This window comes from Callospermophilus lateralis, chromosome 2 (genome assembly GCF_048772815.1).
Source record: "Callospermophilus lateralis isolate mCalLat2 chromosome 2, mCalLat2.hap1, whole genome shotgun sequence".
Lineage (NCBI taxonomy): Eukaryota > Metazoa > Chordata > Mammalia > Rodentia > Sciuridae > Callospermophilus > Callospermophilus lateralis.
This window is the reverse complement of record NC_135306.1, coordinates 205,364,828-205,377,874: the sequence shown is the minus strand read 5'-3', so window position 1 is coordinate 205,377,874 and position 13,047 is coordinate 205,364,828. Positions and strand designations below refer to the sequence as shown.

The following is a 13,047-nucleotide window of genomic DNA, read 5'->3' as shown; positions in this document are numbered from 1 at the left end:
TGGCTCAGTGGTTAAGAACCCCTGGGTTCTATTCCTGTTACTAGGGGGAAAAAAACTTTAAAAATAAAATAATATTGCTGAGTAACAGAAAACAAAATGCATGCATAATACACATAAAATATATACACATGAATATATTCTTTGCAGTACTATAATTGAAAGAGTTTGGAAACAATCTGAAGTCCAACAGTACATAAATTTCTAGTTAAACTATGGTAGATCCATATAATAAGATCCTATTGAAGCTGCTGAAAGAAAATGAAGAAAGTTCTTTATGTTGATATGTGGAAAGATCCCCAAGAATTAATTGCTGAATGAACAAAAGAAAAATCAAGATACAGAGCAACATCCATAGTACGCTAACATTAATTTTTAAAGGTAAAAATACAGATAATGTATACAATTATATACAAATATATTCATACTTGCTTGTATATACATAAAAATGTCTGAGAAGATACACAAGGAATTAATGAAGAGCTGTACAATAACTGGGCAAGGTGGGGTTGAGAGGAATATGGGATCTGAGCAGACCTGGGAGTGATGGTGAGGACACAATTCACTGTGGATCTTTCTGTATCTTTTGATTTTGGGGGCATGTACATATCACTCATCCCCAGGCTTTTAAACACATACTGGAAGGGTCCTCCCTGAGAGCAGTCCTCTCCCAGCCTCATGCAGCACCTGAGTCTGGCCACTAGAGGTTGAGAATGCACTGCTGGGACTGGATCTCCTTTAAAAAATCCTGAGTTCTTGCTGCACGGGAGAATTGGGCCAAGGCTAGATGGCCAACTTTCAGAGACCATTACTCCACCCTGGTTTTGTACAAACTGGGTGGCCTAGCTGAATTTTTACCCTGCCCCAATATTGCCTGTCTTTGAGGACAAGTTGTGTACAAGCCAGAAGATCTTCTTCAGGTGGGCTTGAAGACAGCCACCAGAGTGACTGCCAGACCACTTCTGACTTCATTATAATAAAAGATGTGACTATCCTTTCCCTTTCTTAGCCCATCCCTCCCTCTCCTTTCTTTTACCTTATATCTATAACCTCCTGACCCCCAATCAGTGGGAAGGTGATTTAGGAGTTTATCTCCCACTTCCTCTTCTTGGTCAAGAATAAAATTCTCCTTCCTCCTCAACTGGTGTTCTTGATACTCGTTCACAATTCCAAGAGGGAAAAATTACCGAGCAGACTGTTTCATCCACACTCTTCCCCTAAGTGCCTCAGCTACTGAAAGTAAAAGCTCAATTTGGAAAGAATGAACTAGGGCTGAAGGGCTAAGCAAGAGGTCTTAGTCATGTGGTTCTTTGTTGTAAAGCCACATAAGTCAGATAGGAGAGATTACCTACCTATGTTGCTTTTACGACAGTCCAATCATGAGTTAAAAAGCACAAATAAATAGTATAAGAATTCACCTTACAAATGGATGTATTCCAGAAGCTAAGCTGTGGGCAGTTGAGCAGACCCTTAACTCCAAGGAGCAGAGAGAGAGGCTGGTCCTACCACCTGTTAACACAAACTGCACTCAGAGTCAACACGTTTTCTGAGTATAAAATATAAAATATGTTGGAATTCTAATCACTTAAAGGGAAAAAGCTTAAGACAAAGCAAATTTAGTTGGAGAAGGCTGAGGAGGTGAACAACACTGTAAAGATTCTGGGAACACCTTGCAGATTTCAGAAGCTCTCATTATATCTTTTTTGGGTCATCTGGTGCCTCTTTTCTCGAGGATATGCACATGCTGCTAAATGCTGTTTAGCTGTGATTAGGGTAAGTTTTTAGCTCAAAAGTAACTGAAGCCAGTGCGGTGGCGCATGCCAGTAATCCCAATGGCTTGGGAGGCTGACGCAAGAGGGAGGCTGGGTTCAAAGCCAGCCGCAGCAACAGCGAGGTGCTGTCTCTAAAAAAAATACAAAATAGGGCTAGGGATGTGGCTCAGTGGTCAAGTGCCCCTGAGTTCAATCCCTGGCAACCCCCCTCCCCAGCAAAAAAAGTATACTGAAAAGAAATGAGTGGGGAGGAGAAATGAGGAGCAATAGAGGTAACAGAGGACATGAGAAATCCAAAGAGGGGACAGAAGGACATTCCCCAGTGCCTCAGCTACTGAAAGTAAAAGCAAGAAAGCTCAAGAGTGAGGAAAGGCTGGGGAGGGAGGGAATCCCCCATAGTGAGGACAACACTGTGACCAAGTTCCACGTGGGCCATCTGAGGGCACCCTCGGCCAGGATACCTCAGATAGTGTGTGGGCAGAAATACCCACTGGACTTCCATATTTACAGAATAATTCCAAATTGGGAATAAAATACCAAACTACAAACCTCTAGAAATGCTTTTAAAGCCATGTTAACAGAGAAAAAAATCTACAACAAGCACATACCCTCTGCCATCAGAAATGGCATGACAGAGTGTGTCATTTGATATCCAGAAGTAAGGAAGGAAAGGCCGAAGGAACCCTGCTGGGATTCCTGCTGTTGAAGTTCAGTGGACATCAGCAAGGTCCCAGGCAGCAGCACAGTGTGTCCCCACACACAAAGATAATCAAAGTAATAGAGATTTCAGGCCAGGGCAGGGAGAAACCTGGGACAATGGCATGGATGATTTGGTGTACACCTCAGGAATAAATGTTTTATGATCACATTAAAGCCATATGTGTGTGTGTGTGTGTGTGTGTGTGTGTGTGTGTGTGTGTATCTCTGAGAAATGAGAATTATCATGGAGCACAAGCAGGCACCTGAATAAGAAGGAAGTTAATTAAACCACTGGCTCATTGTTGCACTTAACCAGGACAAGTATCCACTCTCCTGCTGATCCAGTTTTTTTCTGTTAAACATTTTTCTAAGTAATAGATGTGCAGTGAAAGCTCTGCTGAATCTCTCAAGTTTACAGAGACAATATGCATGAGCCTATGGGCTGTTTGATGAACACCATCAGGGTTATTAGCAAGATCCTTGGCCCTAGTGTCAGTCAACAGCGATGCCTCCGGATGCTACTAGCAAAGCCAAGGAGCAGGAGACAGGGAAGCCAAGGGACACGCAGAGGAAAGGGGAAGAAGGGAAGAAAAGTTCAAGGATGAAAACTGAGGTAGCAGGGTCAGCTGAGCAGGGGACACACATCAGAGGCATTTTGATTTGCTGTCTTTTTACAACAAATTGGTAAAAACACACTTTGGGACTGCCAATGATTTGTTCTTTGTGATTTTACAACAAACTTACTAGTGGTTCGTTTTTGAGTTTATGTTCTGAAGTTACTATCACAATGAGTTCAGCAAAGAAAAACTTCAGTTTGTCCTACTGGAAGAACGTAGTGTCACTGACAGACACAGAAGTTCCTTTAAAAACCAAAGGGGAGCCTAGGACAGTTATATCCAAGACTGCTCTGTGGGGCACTTGAGGGTTCCTTCTGCAAAAGACAAGAAAAATCAGATGGGATTAAAAAGTCTAGAGTGACCTCATGCAGTTCTCTTTGTTGCAGAAATAAACAAGAAATTCACAGAGTTACTGTTGGCAATTACCAATGGTGAGAGGCTCAGCCTGCTTAAGAATGGAAGTCACTGAGTCAAGGCCTCCAGGTCACATGGGCTGCCCTGTGAGTGAAGCTGAGGTCTGGGGAAGAGAAGTTCCTGGGAGTCATGTGCTTCTGAGGACCCTTGCCAGGAGACAGTGCAGTGTCAGGAACACTCTTTGTAGCAGAACTGCTGGAAGGAGGTCGTGGTCAAGGTTTCACTGGTGAGGTGTATGAAAGGAACAGCTCTTTCAGTGTGACGAAGACTGGTGTGTTTGTTGTACTGGACAAGCTAGAAATCATAGAAGAGGATGACAATGGCCCAGTGGACACCATGCAGGTTGAACTTCCTCCCCTTTGGGAAACAAACTCCAGAGGTTCTTTAAAGGTTGGAGAACTATAGAATCTGGAAAAATTATATTCTGTGATTTTTGCCAGGAAAAGAGAGCTTAGGACATGGATAACCTTATTGGAAACTGGGATGGAGAATGTGATGGAGTGCAGCTTTGCAGTTTTGCAAGTATGGTGTTTTAGTCAGCTTTTTCGTTGCTATGACTAAAGGTCTTGACCAGCACAATTATAGAGGAGGAAGAGTTTATTTGAGGGCTCATAGAGATCTTAATCTATAGAAGGCTGGCTCCATTTCTCAAGGCTTAAGATGAGGCTGAACATCATGGCAGAGCATGTGGCAGAGGGAAGCAGCTCATATCATAGTGACCAAGAAGCAGAGAGAAAGACTCCACTCAACAGATATAAATATATACCCAAAGCCATCCCCCAATTCCCATCTCCTTCAGCCACACCCTACCACTTCAGTTACCAGTTAACCCTTATCTGGGGATTAAATCACTGATGGGGTTAAGACTCTCACAACCCAATCATTTCTCCTCTCAACCTTCTTGTATTGTCTCACACGTGAGCTTTTGGGGGTCAACTCACATACTAACCATAACATATGGAAAGTACAATTCTCTTGCACATGAACGATATCATCCCAGATACTATGACAGTGAAAAGGAGACCTCCCAAATTTGCCTTTATGTCAAGAAGTGTTGGGGACCAAAAGTTCATTAGACATAATAAACCAAAGGCTACAGGTTGAAGAAGACCCTGCAAGTCACTAACAGACTTGAGACATTCTTCCCCACTCTCACTACTCCATAAACTTCTAACCCAATGAAAACAGATTTCACTTTCAACTATTCAGCCTGACAAAGACACCCAATGCCAATGGAAGCGCTGGTCACAGTCTGCAATGGGAGAGCTAAACAATGCACCTGTCCAAGAGAGTCTGCCCTTGCCCATATCTTCTGGCAACTCACATGATCTAGAAGTGGGCTTGCTGGCTAAAGTTAAAGACAATCCTCCCTCTGTGGGGTAACTCATTGGACTGGTCAGCTGGACTGGAACTGGAAGATGAATATGCAGGCTGTGTAGATGGAACCTTTAGGGCACTTAGTATTTCGCCCATGCTCTGAAGAAGGCACTAATGGTTAAGCTTAAGAGCTGCAGGCCTGACTTTAGGTTTGCATCCCTACAGCCTGTTTCCAACCAGATTCAACACTATAACTCTTTAGCCTTTGAAGGCTTCTTAAGTGAAGGAGTATAAGAAAATATTCCACCAAAAATGAAAAAAGGTTTGGAGATAATGATTGGAAAGAAGAAAGGTATCCAGGGTCATTACAATTCTTGTTACTTAGACTCAACCTTATTCTGCTTATCTGCTTTTGGTTCTACTCTAGACATTTACTTAGACCCAAAGAAAAGAATGATGTAGAATACAATAGTGAAACTTAAGAGCTACTGAGGACAGAAACTGTTAATCTTCTGAATATATATGGATATGTGTGTGCCACAAAAATTACTAAACTGAGAGAAATATTTTAAAAAGTTGCGGCTGAATCAGGATTTACCTTGAAGGAAAAGATCCTGAAGAATTCTTAAATATCCTATTTTATCTTAAGGATGGAATTATTATCAAAAATTAAATTGGGAGATCAAAAAGTAGAAGACTGTTACTTCTATCCCATTGTTTATGGGAAAAAATGAGAAAATTGGAGTTCTTACAATCTAGCAGTTGCTAGAATAGTCTTTTATCAACCGTATCCTGAAATTTGCAGAGGCACCATCATGTTTGATTATCCAGATGCATCAATTTGGCAAAGACTTTAAACTATATTTAAAATGTTTCCTTCTCTGGAATTAAATATAACAGATTTACTTGAAGACACTCCCAGGCAGTGCAGGGTCTACAGAGGGCTTGCAATGTATGAGTGTTACATAAAACCCACAACCTCAAGTCCATCTTCATCCCAAGAAGTTGAATCACAAATATAAACAAGTGTTGCTTCCTCAAAATATACCTGCCTGGGAATGAGACTTCCTTGTCTGAAGTCATTTGCTGCTGTCTGCATAGGAACAAGCAAGCCACTTTGATGGTTTAGTTAAGTATGGAGAGGACGACTCTGCCTGGCTCTTCTTGGCAGCATGGCTGATCTGGATAGTGATCAGACGACTTCAACATTCCCAAGTGACCCCTACCTGGAGGTGGGAGCACAACTGAAGATGTCTCTAGAGGATCTACCTTCCTTGGACTCTAGGAGAACCCAAGGCTATGCCCACAAATCTCTCTGTGATGCAGACATGTGCATGTGCCAGAGTCCAACCACCAGCCTGCTCAGTAAGCAGGGTCACCTCAAGAGGCGTAAAGGCTAAGCATAAACTGCAGTCACGTCTTTCTCGTGCTGGTGGTTCTGTCCAGTGTCTGTTGCTGGCTGTGGGCATCTTTGTGGGGATGGCCTTCAGAAAAGAGTTTCTATTTCCAAACCAAGTGCTTTTGCATTACTAAGTATAAAATAAGAAGTATTTTGCACTCCAGAAAGTATGCTTATTTTTTAAATAATTTGTCGTTGTAGATGAATACAATATCTTCATTTTATTTATTTTTATGTGGTGCTAAGGATCAAAACCAGTGCCTCATTCTTGCTAGGCAAGCACTCTACCACTGAGCCACAACCCCAGCCCTGTGTTGGTTTTTTAAGAAGTCTAATGAGGTTATTAATACCAGAAGCTTAAGTTAAATGCGTTGATCATATGATTTTTTAAAAATATTTTTCAATTGCAGTTGGACACAATACCTTTATTTTATTTGTTTATTTACTTTTATGTGGTGCTGAGGATTGAACCCAGGGTCTTGCACGTGCTAGGCAAGCGTTCTACCACTGAGCTGCAACCCTACCCAATATGATATTTTTTAAAGAATAAAATTTTAATTGTGACAGTTTAAAACCTCCTTTAGTCCCACTGAGAATGTAAAATTAATGTTCTTCTTTATTGGGGGGGGGGGGAAGGGCTAAAACTGCTCTCATCATTTTGGGATTCCACAGAGTGCATCTCACTACCACTGTGACATTCCTCGTTGCTGGCTGCCTTCACCTCCCTCAGCAGAAGGAATGGCTAGTCATCTGAGAAATTTCAATAATATTGGCTGATTTTACATAATGCAACCAATAAACAGAACCTATGTTAGAAATACTGCTCTTAGTTCAGACACATGCGGCTTGGGAGGCAACGAGCTTCAAAGCTTAGGGAGGCAACCCTGCTGCTGCTGGAGGTCTGCTGTGTTTCAGGGGAGACTTCCTAAGTTACTTTAAATGATTCCTTACAAAACACCAATTCAGTGTTGTTATCTCCATTCTATAAATGAAAAACACTCCCAGGCAAGATAAGTGACTATCTTAAAGTCTCAAAAGTAAGTGCCAGAGCCAGATTCAATCCCCAAACTCTGAAATGACAGCTGCCTTCCTTTCACAGAAGAACCATCCTGATGAGGATGGGGTGGAAATGGGAGAGGTAAGGGAAAATAACAATGAAAAGTAATTAAATGAGAGGGACTTTGCAATTCAATTTTTTAAGAACTGAAGAATATCAAAATCTTAACTCTAGTACAGAGATCTAAAAGGAAAAATAACAAATTTAAAGGGACAAAAGGAAGGTTTTTCTTCAACTACCTTTGCCAAACTGTCTTGACACTTTGCCAATGACTCATGTGATTTGACAGGCAAGGAAAGGCTGGTATGAGGCAGGAAGGGGTCACAATACAATGTCACTGTGTAAATGTGGCCACCACTGGATTTTGCACCAACCTGTACCATGCCATCTATCACACTGCTAAAATAACAAGTATGCACAGTTATCATCCCAATAGAGTGACAAGCTTACAGGTAGGATCTGCACTGCATCATATTCATCCTCATAAGCCCTGAACTCAACACAGTGGCTGGTGTAAAGAATATATTCAATAAATGTTGACTGGTTGGTAAACTGGATGAAAAAGAATCCAAATGGACTGCTTTCCACTCAGTGTATCTTGACTATTAGAATGCAGCAAATTGAATGTTCAATAAATTATCTTTATAAATGGGTATGTATCCTTCTCACATCATTTTGTTTGTTTGCTTACAATGCTGGGGATTGAACCCAGGGAGGGCCTCATGCATACTAGGCAAGTTCTCTCCCACCCAGCTGCATTCTCAGCTCATATCATTTCTTTTTTATGGTGGGGGTGTGCCAAGGATTGAACCCAGGGGTGCTTTACCACTGAGTCATATCCCGAGCCCTTGTAATTTTATTTAGAGAGGGTCTCACTGAATTGCTTACGACCTCACTAACTCGCTGAGGCTGGCTTTTAACTTAGGATCCTCCTGCCTCAGCCTCTTGGGCCACTGGGATTATGGACACATACCACCACGCCTGGCTCATATCACTTCTTCTAGCATCAAAATGCATGTCCTTTCAGATGACAGACACATGAACAAACATCATAAAATTCAAGTCTGCTCTGTAGCTACAAGGAAACATCGGAGACACTACAGCAAAGTCAGATGTTCGAATGATAAAAGTTCATGTTAAGTAGAGAAAGCAACAGAGATGCATCCCAAATCAGATAAATGGAAACCCAGCACAAATCAGGGTCAGGTAGCATCAAGCCTTTGAATAACTGATTCATCACTGTGGGTACAAGAAAAATTTTTTACTGATTTTCAATCAATTTTTAAATCAGGGCTGGGGATGTGGCTCAAGCGGTAGCACGCTCGCCTGGCATGCGTGCGGCCTGGGTTCGATCCTCAGCACCACATACAAACAAAGATGTTGTGTCCACCGAAAACTAAAAAATAAATATTTAAAAAAAAAATTTTAAATCAATCTGACTACAGAATAATTTATATACCACAAAACATACCAGGGCTGGGGTGTAGCTCAGTGGTAAAGCTAGCATGAACAAGGCTCTCAGTTTAATACCCAGGGAAGAAAGAAAAAGAAAGGGCCAAGGGAGAGGAAGAGAAAGAAAGGAAGAAAGGCATCCATTTTATGAACAGTATGATGAATTTCTTTTTTTTTTTTTTTTTTAGAGAGAGAGTGGGAGGGAGAGAGAAAGAGAGAGAGAGAGAGAGAGAGAGAGAGAGAGAGAGAGAGAATTTTTTTTAATATTTATTTTTTAGTTCTCGGCAGACACAACATCTTTGTTTGTATGTGGTGCTGAGGATCAAACCCGGACCGAACGCATGCCAGGCGAGCGCACTACCGCTTGAGCCACATCCCCAGCCCCAGTATGATGAATTTCAACGTATGCACCACCATGTGAAGGTACGGGTATGTCCATCCTGCCCTATGAAGCCAGGTGGCTCCTTCGCCCTGCTCCAAGCAACCACTGATCTTTTTTCTGTCAAGACATCTCCCTTTTTTGTTTGCTTTTGTTTGTGTGGTCCTGGGGATGGAACCCAGGCCCAGCAAGTGCTTTGCTAATGAGCTGCATCCCAGAAGGCCACAGGCTCCTTTCGTCATTTTGTCTGCACCAGAGCCACATGTGATTACTGGTTCATTCACCTCTTAAGTCTCTTTTTATCTTTGAGACTTTCCCTTATGATTTATTTGTTGAAATAACTGGGTTAAGGATCCCACGGTTTGGAATCTGCTGATTGCATCCCTCCCAAAAAAACACACTGCCTCTTTGTCCCTTGCATCCCCTATAAACTCAGGATGTATTTTAGTCAGCAAGACATCTTTACAGTGGTACTGTGTACACCTATCAGGAGACATGTATGCTGTCCCATATTTATTTTTCTTTCTCACTTTTTGAAAAATACTATATTTTTTCCTCAACTAACTAAAAATAAAGGTATTTATTATGCTATATTAGGACCAATTAACCTAGAAAAGTATAATGGGACACCAATCCCTGTTTAAAAGACTCATTCTGCAGGATGGTATCCCTACAAAAGGACAAGTACCCCTAAATCACTGTCTGAAACACAGCTGGCTCTCTGTATCCAAGGGTTTTGCCCTTGGATGCACTCAGCACCTAGGGACTAGGCAAACATCTGGAAGACTGGGCACAATGGTGCACACCTGTAAATCCCAGTGACTTGGGGGCGGGGGCAGGGGGACTGAGGCAGGAGGTTTGCAAGTTCAAGGCCAGCCCCAGCAACTTACTGAGACTCTGTCTCAAAAGAAAAAAAGAAAAAGGGCTGGGGATGTGGATCAGTGGTTAAGCATCCCTGGGTTCAATCCTCAGTATCAAAAAAAAAAAATTTTTTTTTTTAATTTGGAAAATTAAAGGTGTGGTGGCAAAGCCTATAATCTCAGCAACTCAATTCTGAGGCAAGAGGATTGCAAGTTCAAGGTCAGCTAGGCAATTTAACAAGACCTTGACTCAAATTTAAAAAATAAATAAAAAGGGCTGTGATATGGCTTGGTGGTAGAGCGCCTCTGGGTTCATTTCCCAGTGTGTGTGTCAGCAGGGGGCAGTATACAGGAGAATGTGCACAGGCTATATGCAAACATTACACCATTTTATATGAGGTAATTGAGCATCTGGGGATTATGATATCTGGGGGGGCAGGGGTCCTGAAACCAACGCCACAATTTCCCACAGACACAAAGGGACAACTGGACTTTGCTGGTTCTGTTCATTATATTACACCATCACTTTTGTGAAGTTATATGTAGAACATACACTGACATTCTCATCTTTTTGTGCTCGTCATCGCTCCCCAACCATATTTTTAGCTCACTGAGAGAGGAAACTCAGTCTTACACTCCTCCTCCACCCCTCCCACAAATGCCCTGCACACAACAACTTGCAGGAACGATGAATTCCCTGCTGAGGAGAGGCCCTGTTCCATCCTTGGTGCAGTCAGGCCAGGCCCTTCTCCAGGCACCAACCAGGGAACAACAGAGGCGGCTGCAGCAGGAGAAAGAGGAGGGGGTGGACCAGTGGAAGGCTCAGCACTCAAAACCCCAGCCATTCAGAAAACCTGCTGAGCCAAGGGCATCTCTACAGCCTCTCCTTTCCTTGGGGAGGCATGTGCCTCTGAACACAGTCTTTGAGAAAAAGGGCTATTGTCATTGCACAGACAGAACCAAAGGGTGTGGTGAAGAGACGTTCCTGTTCTCTGGCAGGACAAGTCCCTGCTTGACAAGAGCCAAGTAATCACTTTACCAGTTAAGGTAAAGAAACAACCTGTGACCTTTGGGATGGGGAAGGAGAGAAAAGTGGTTTCCATCTCTACTCACCACAGGCCCATAAAGAGGAGAGGTGCATGTACTATCACCAAGGAAGTCAGTGCCATTTGCAGCAGGAGCGGGGCTCCTCTTCCTTCTGAGGAGGCACTCGGCACCTGGGGACTGGGCTACACAAACAGCTCTGGGGCCCTGGGGTGCCAATTACCTCCCACTTATCTCTGTGCTTGGCTGGTTCTTTACTGCCTCCAGAAATAAAATTTAAAACACGGTATTTATTATGTTAATAATCACTACCTGGTAAACAGAAGTTCTAAAAGCACACCCCCTCTGTTCACCCACAAACAGCATACCCTTCCACGCAAAGGCTATAGCTTCTCTCTTGTTCCTCACCTCCCAGGACAAGCACAAATTAAATTAAAAATTCTCAAAATTCCCAATGGTGTCAAAAGCATTTAAAGTCACTGGGTCAAAGATTCATTTTTGTAGCAGACAACCACAAAGGATTTCAGTGTTACATACAGTGGAAATGATTGAAAGAATTCTAAATATGGATAGACCAGTAATTGAAACTGCTTTCCAATGACTGATGTGTTCTTTTCAGTTCAATATCTACCTCTAAGTCAGCTCCAATTAAAGAAAGTAAGACCCAGCTTTCTGGTTCCACTGGGACATACCTGTCCAGGGATCACTGGTCTGCCAGTTGTGAATCTCCCATGACAAACCCAGGCATGTTTCAGAGCAAGGAAACACCTGACTACTGGGAGTCAAGGGAAAAGCAAAGGCCACAACCAGGCCAGCTCACTCAGGTCTGGAGCATTCTCCAAGGGCAACCCCCTGCCTGTCCTCTAACCAGTGGCAATGGTGTGCAACTATGAGACCACTACTGACAGAAACCAGAAAGCAAGATGAGGCACAGAATCCCCTGGAAAACACAAAAACTATCACACAAAGTGGACCACAGGAAAAGAGCAAACACCTCAAATGAGTATTAAAGTTGCCCAAACATTTTGAGCAGCTGAAATTTTCATCTATTACTTAGATACCTAAACTATCCTAGTTTTCCACCTCATTTTGCCCACATAGCCAGTTATATATTGATTAGCATAAGAGTCAGGCAAAAGACACACATGGAAACTCTCCTAAAATATAGGACTAATGTATGCTTTCAATCACTTTTAACTATTTAAAGTGACTTAAATCTCTGATCCTGGAAAATCATTCTGAATCCAGAATATCTTCAAAAAAGGATGAAGTGGCTGGGCATGGTAGTACATGCCTATAATTCCAGCAACTCAAGGGGCTGAGACAGAAGGATCTCAAGTTCAATGCCAGCCTCAGCAACTGAGTGAAGCCCTAAGCAATTCAGTGAGACCCTGTCTCAAAAAGGCTTGGGGGACTGGGTTGTGGGTCACTGGTAGAGCACTTGCCTAGCATGTGTGAGGTACTGGGTTCGAGTACTGAGTTCCGCATATAAATAAATAAATAAAATAAAGGTTCATTAACATCTTAAAAAAAGGGGGAAAAAAAGGCTGGGGATATAGCTCAGTGGTTAAGCACTCCAGGTTCAATCCCCAGTACAAGGGGAGAAAAAAGTAAGGGGGAAAGGAGAGGGAGCGGGGGAATCGAATAAAATTACTTTTTTTTAATTGATTTTATTTTTTAAATACACGATAGTGGAACGTATTACAATTCTTATTACACATATAGAGCACAATTTTTCATATCTTTGTATAAATTATGTTCATGCCAATTCATGTCTTTATACATGTACTTGGGTTTTTTTTGCATTAAATTCTTATTACACATATATACCACAATTTTTCATGTCTCTGTTTGTATATAAAGTAGGTTGACACCCAATTCATGTCTTCATACATGTACTTTGGATAATGATGTCCATCACATTCCACCTCCTTGCTAATCCTCTGCCCCCTCCCTTTCCCTCCCTCCCCTCTTCCTTATCTAGAATTCATTTATTCATCCCATGTTCCCCCTCCCTAATCCATTAGGAGTCAGCCTCCT

The 13,047-nt window shown here is 42.3% G+C and overlaps 1 protein-coding gene and 2 pseudogenes across 1 annotated transcript in view; 2 read left to right on the top strand and 1 right to left on the bottom strand.

The window, feature by feature from the left end:
- The window catches only part of Pacs1 (phosphofurin acidic cluster sorting protein 1), a 139,785-nt gene that overhangs the window by 76,489 nt on the left and 50,249 nt on the right, over positions 1 to 13,047 (bottom strand). The window lies entirely within an intron of this gene.
- On the top strand, positions 2,974 to 4,603 carry LOC143392134 (ubiquitin carboxyl-terminal hydrolase CYLD pseudogene; annotated as a pseudogene).
- On the top strand, positions 4,674 to 6,216 carry LOC143392133 (ubiquitin carboxyl-terminal hydrolase CYLD pseudogene; annotated as a pseudogene).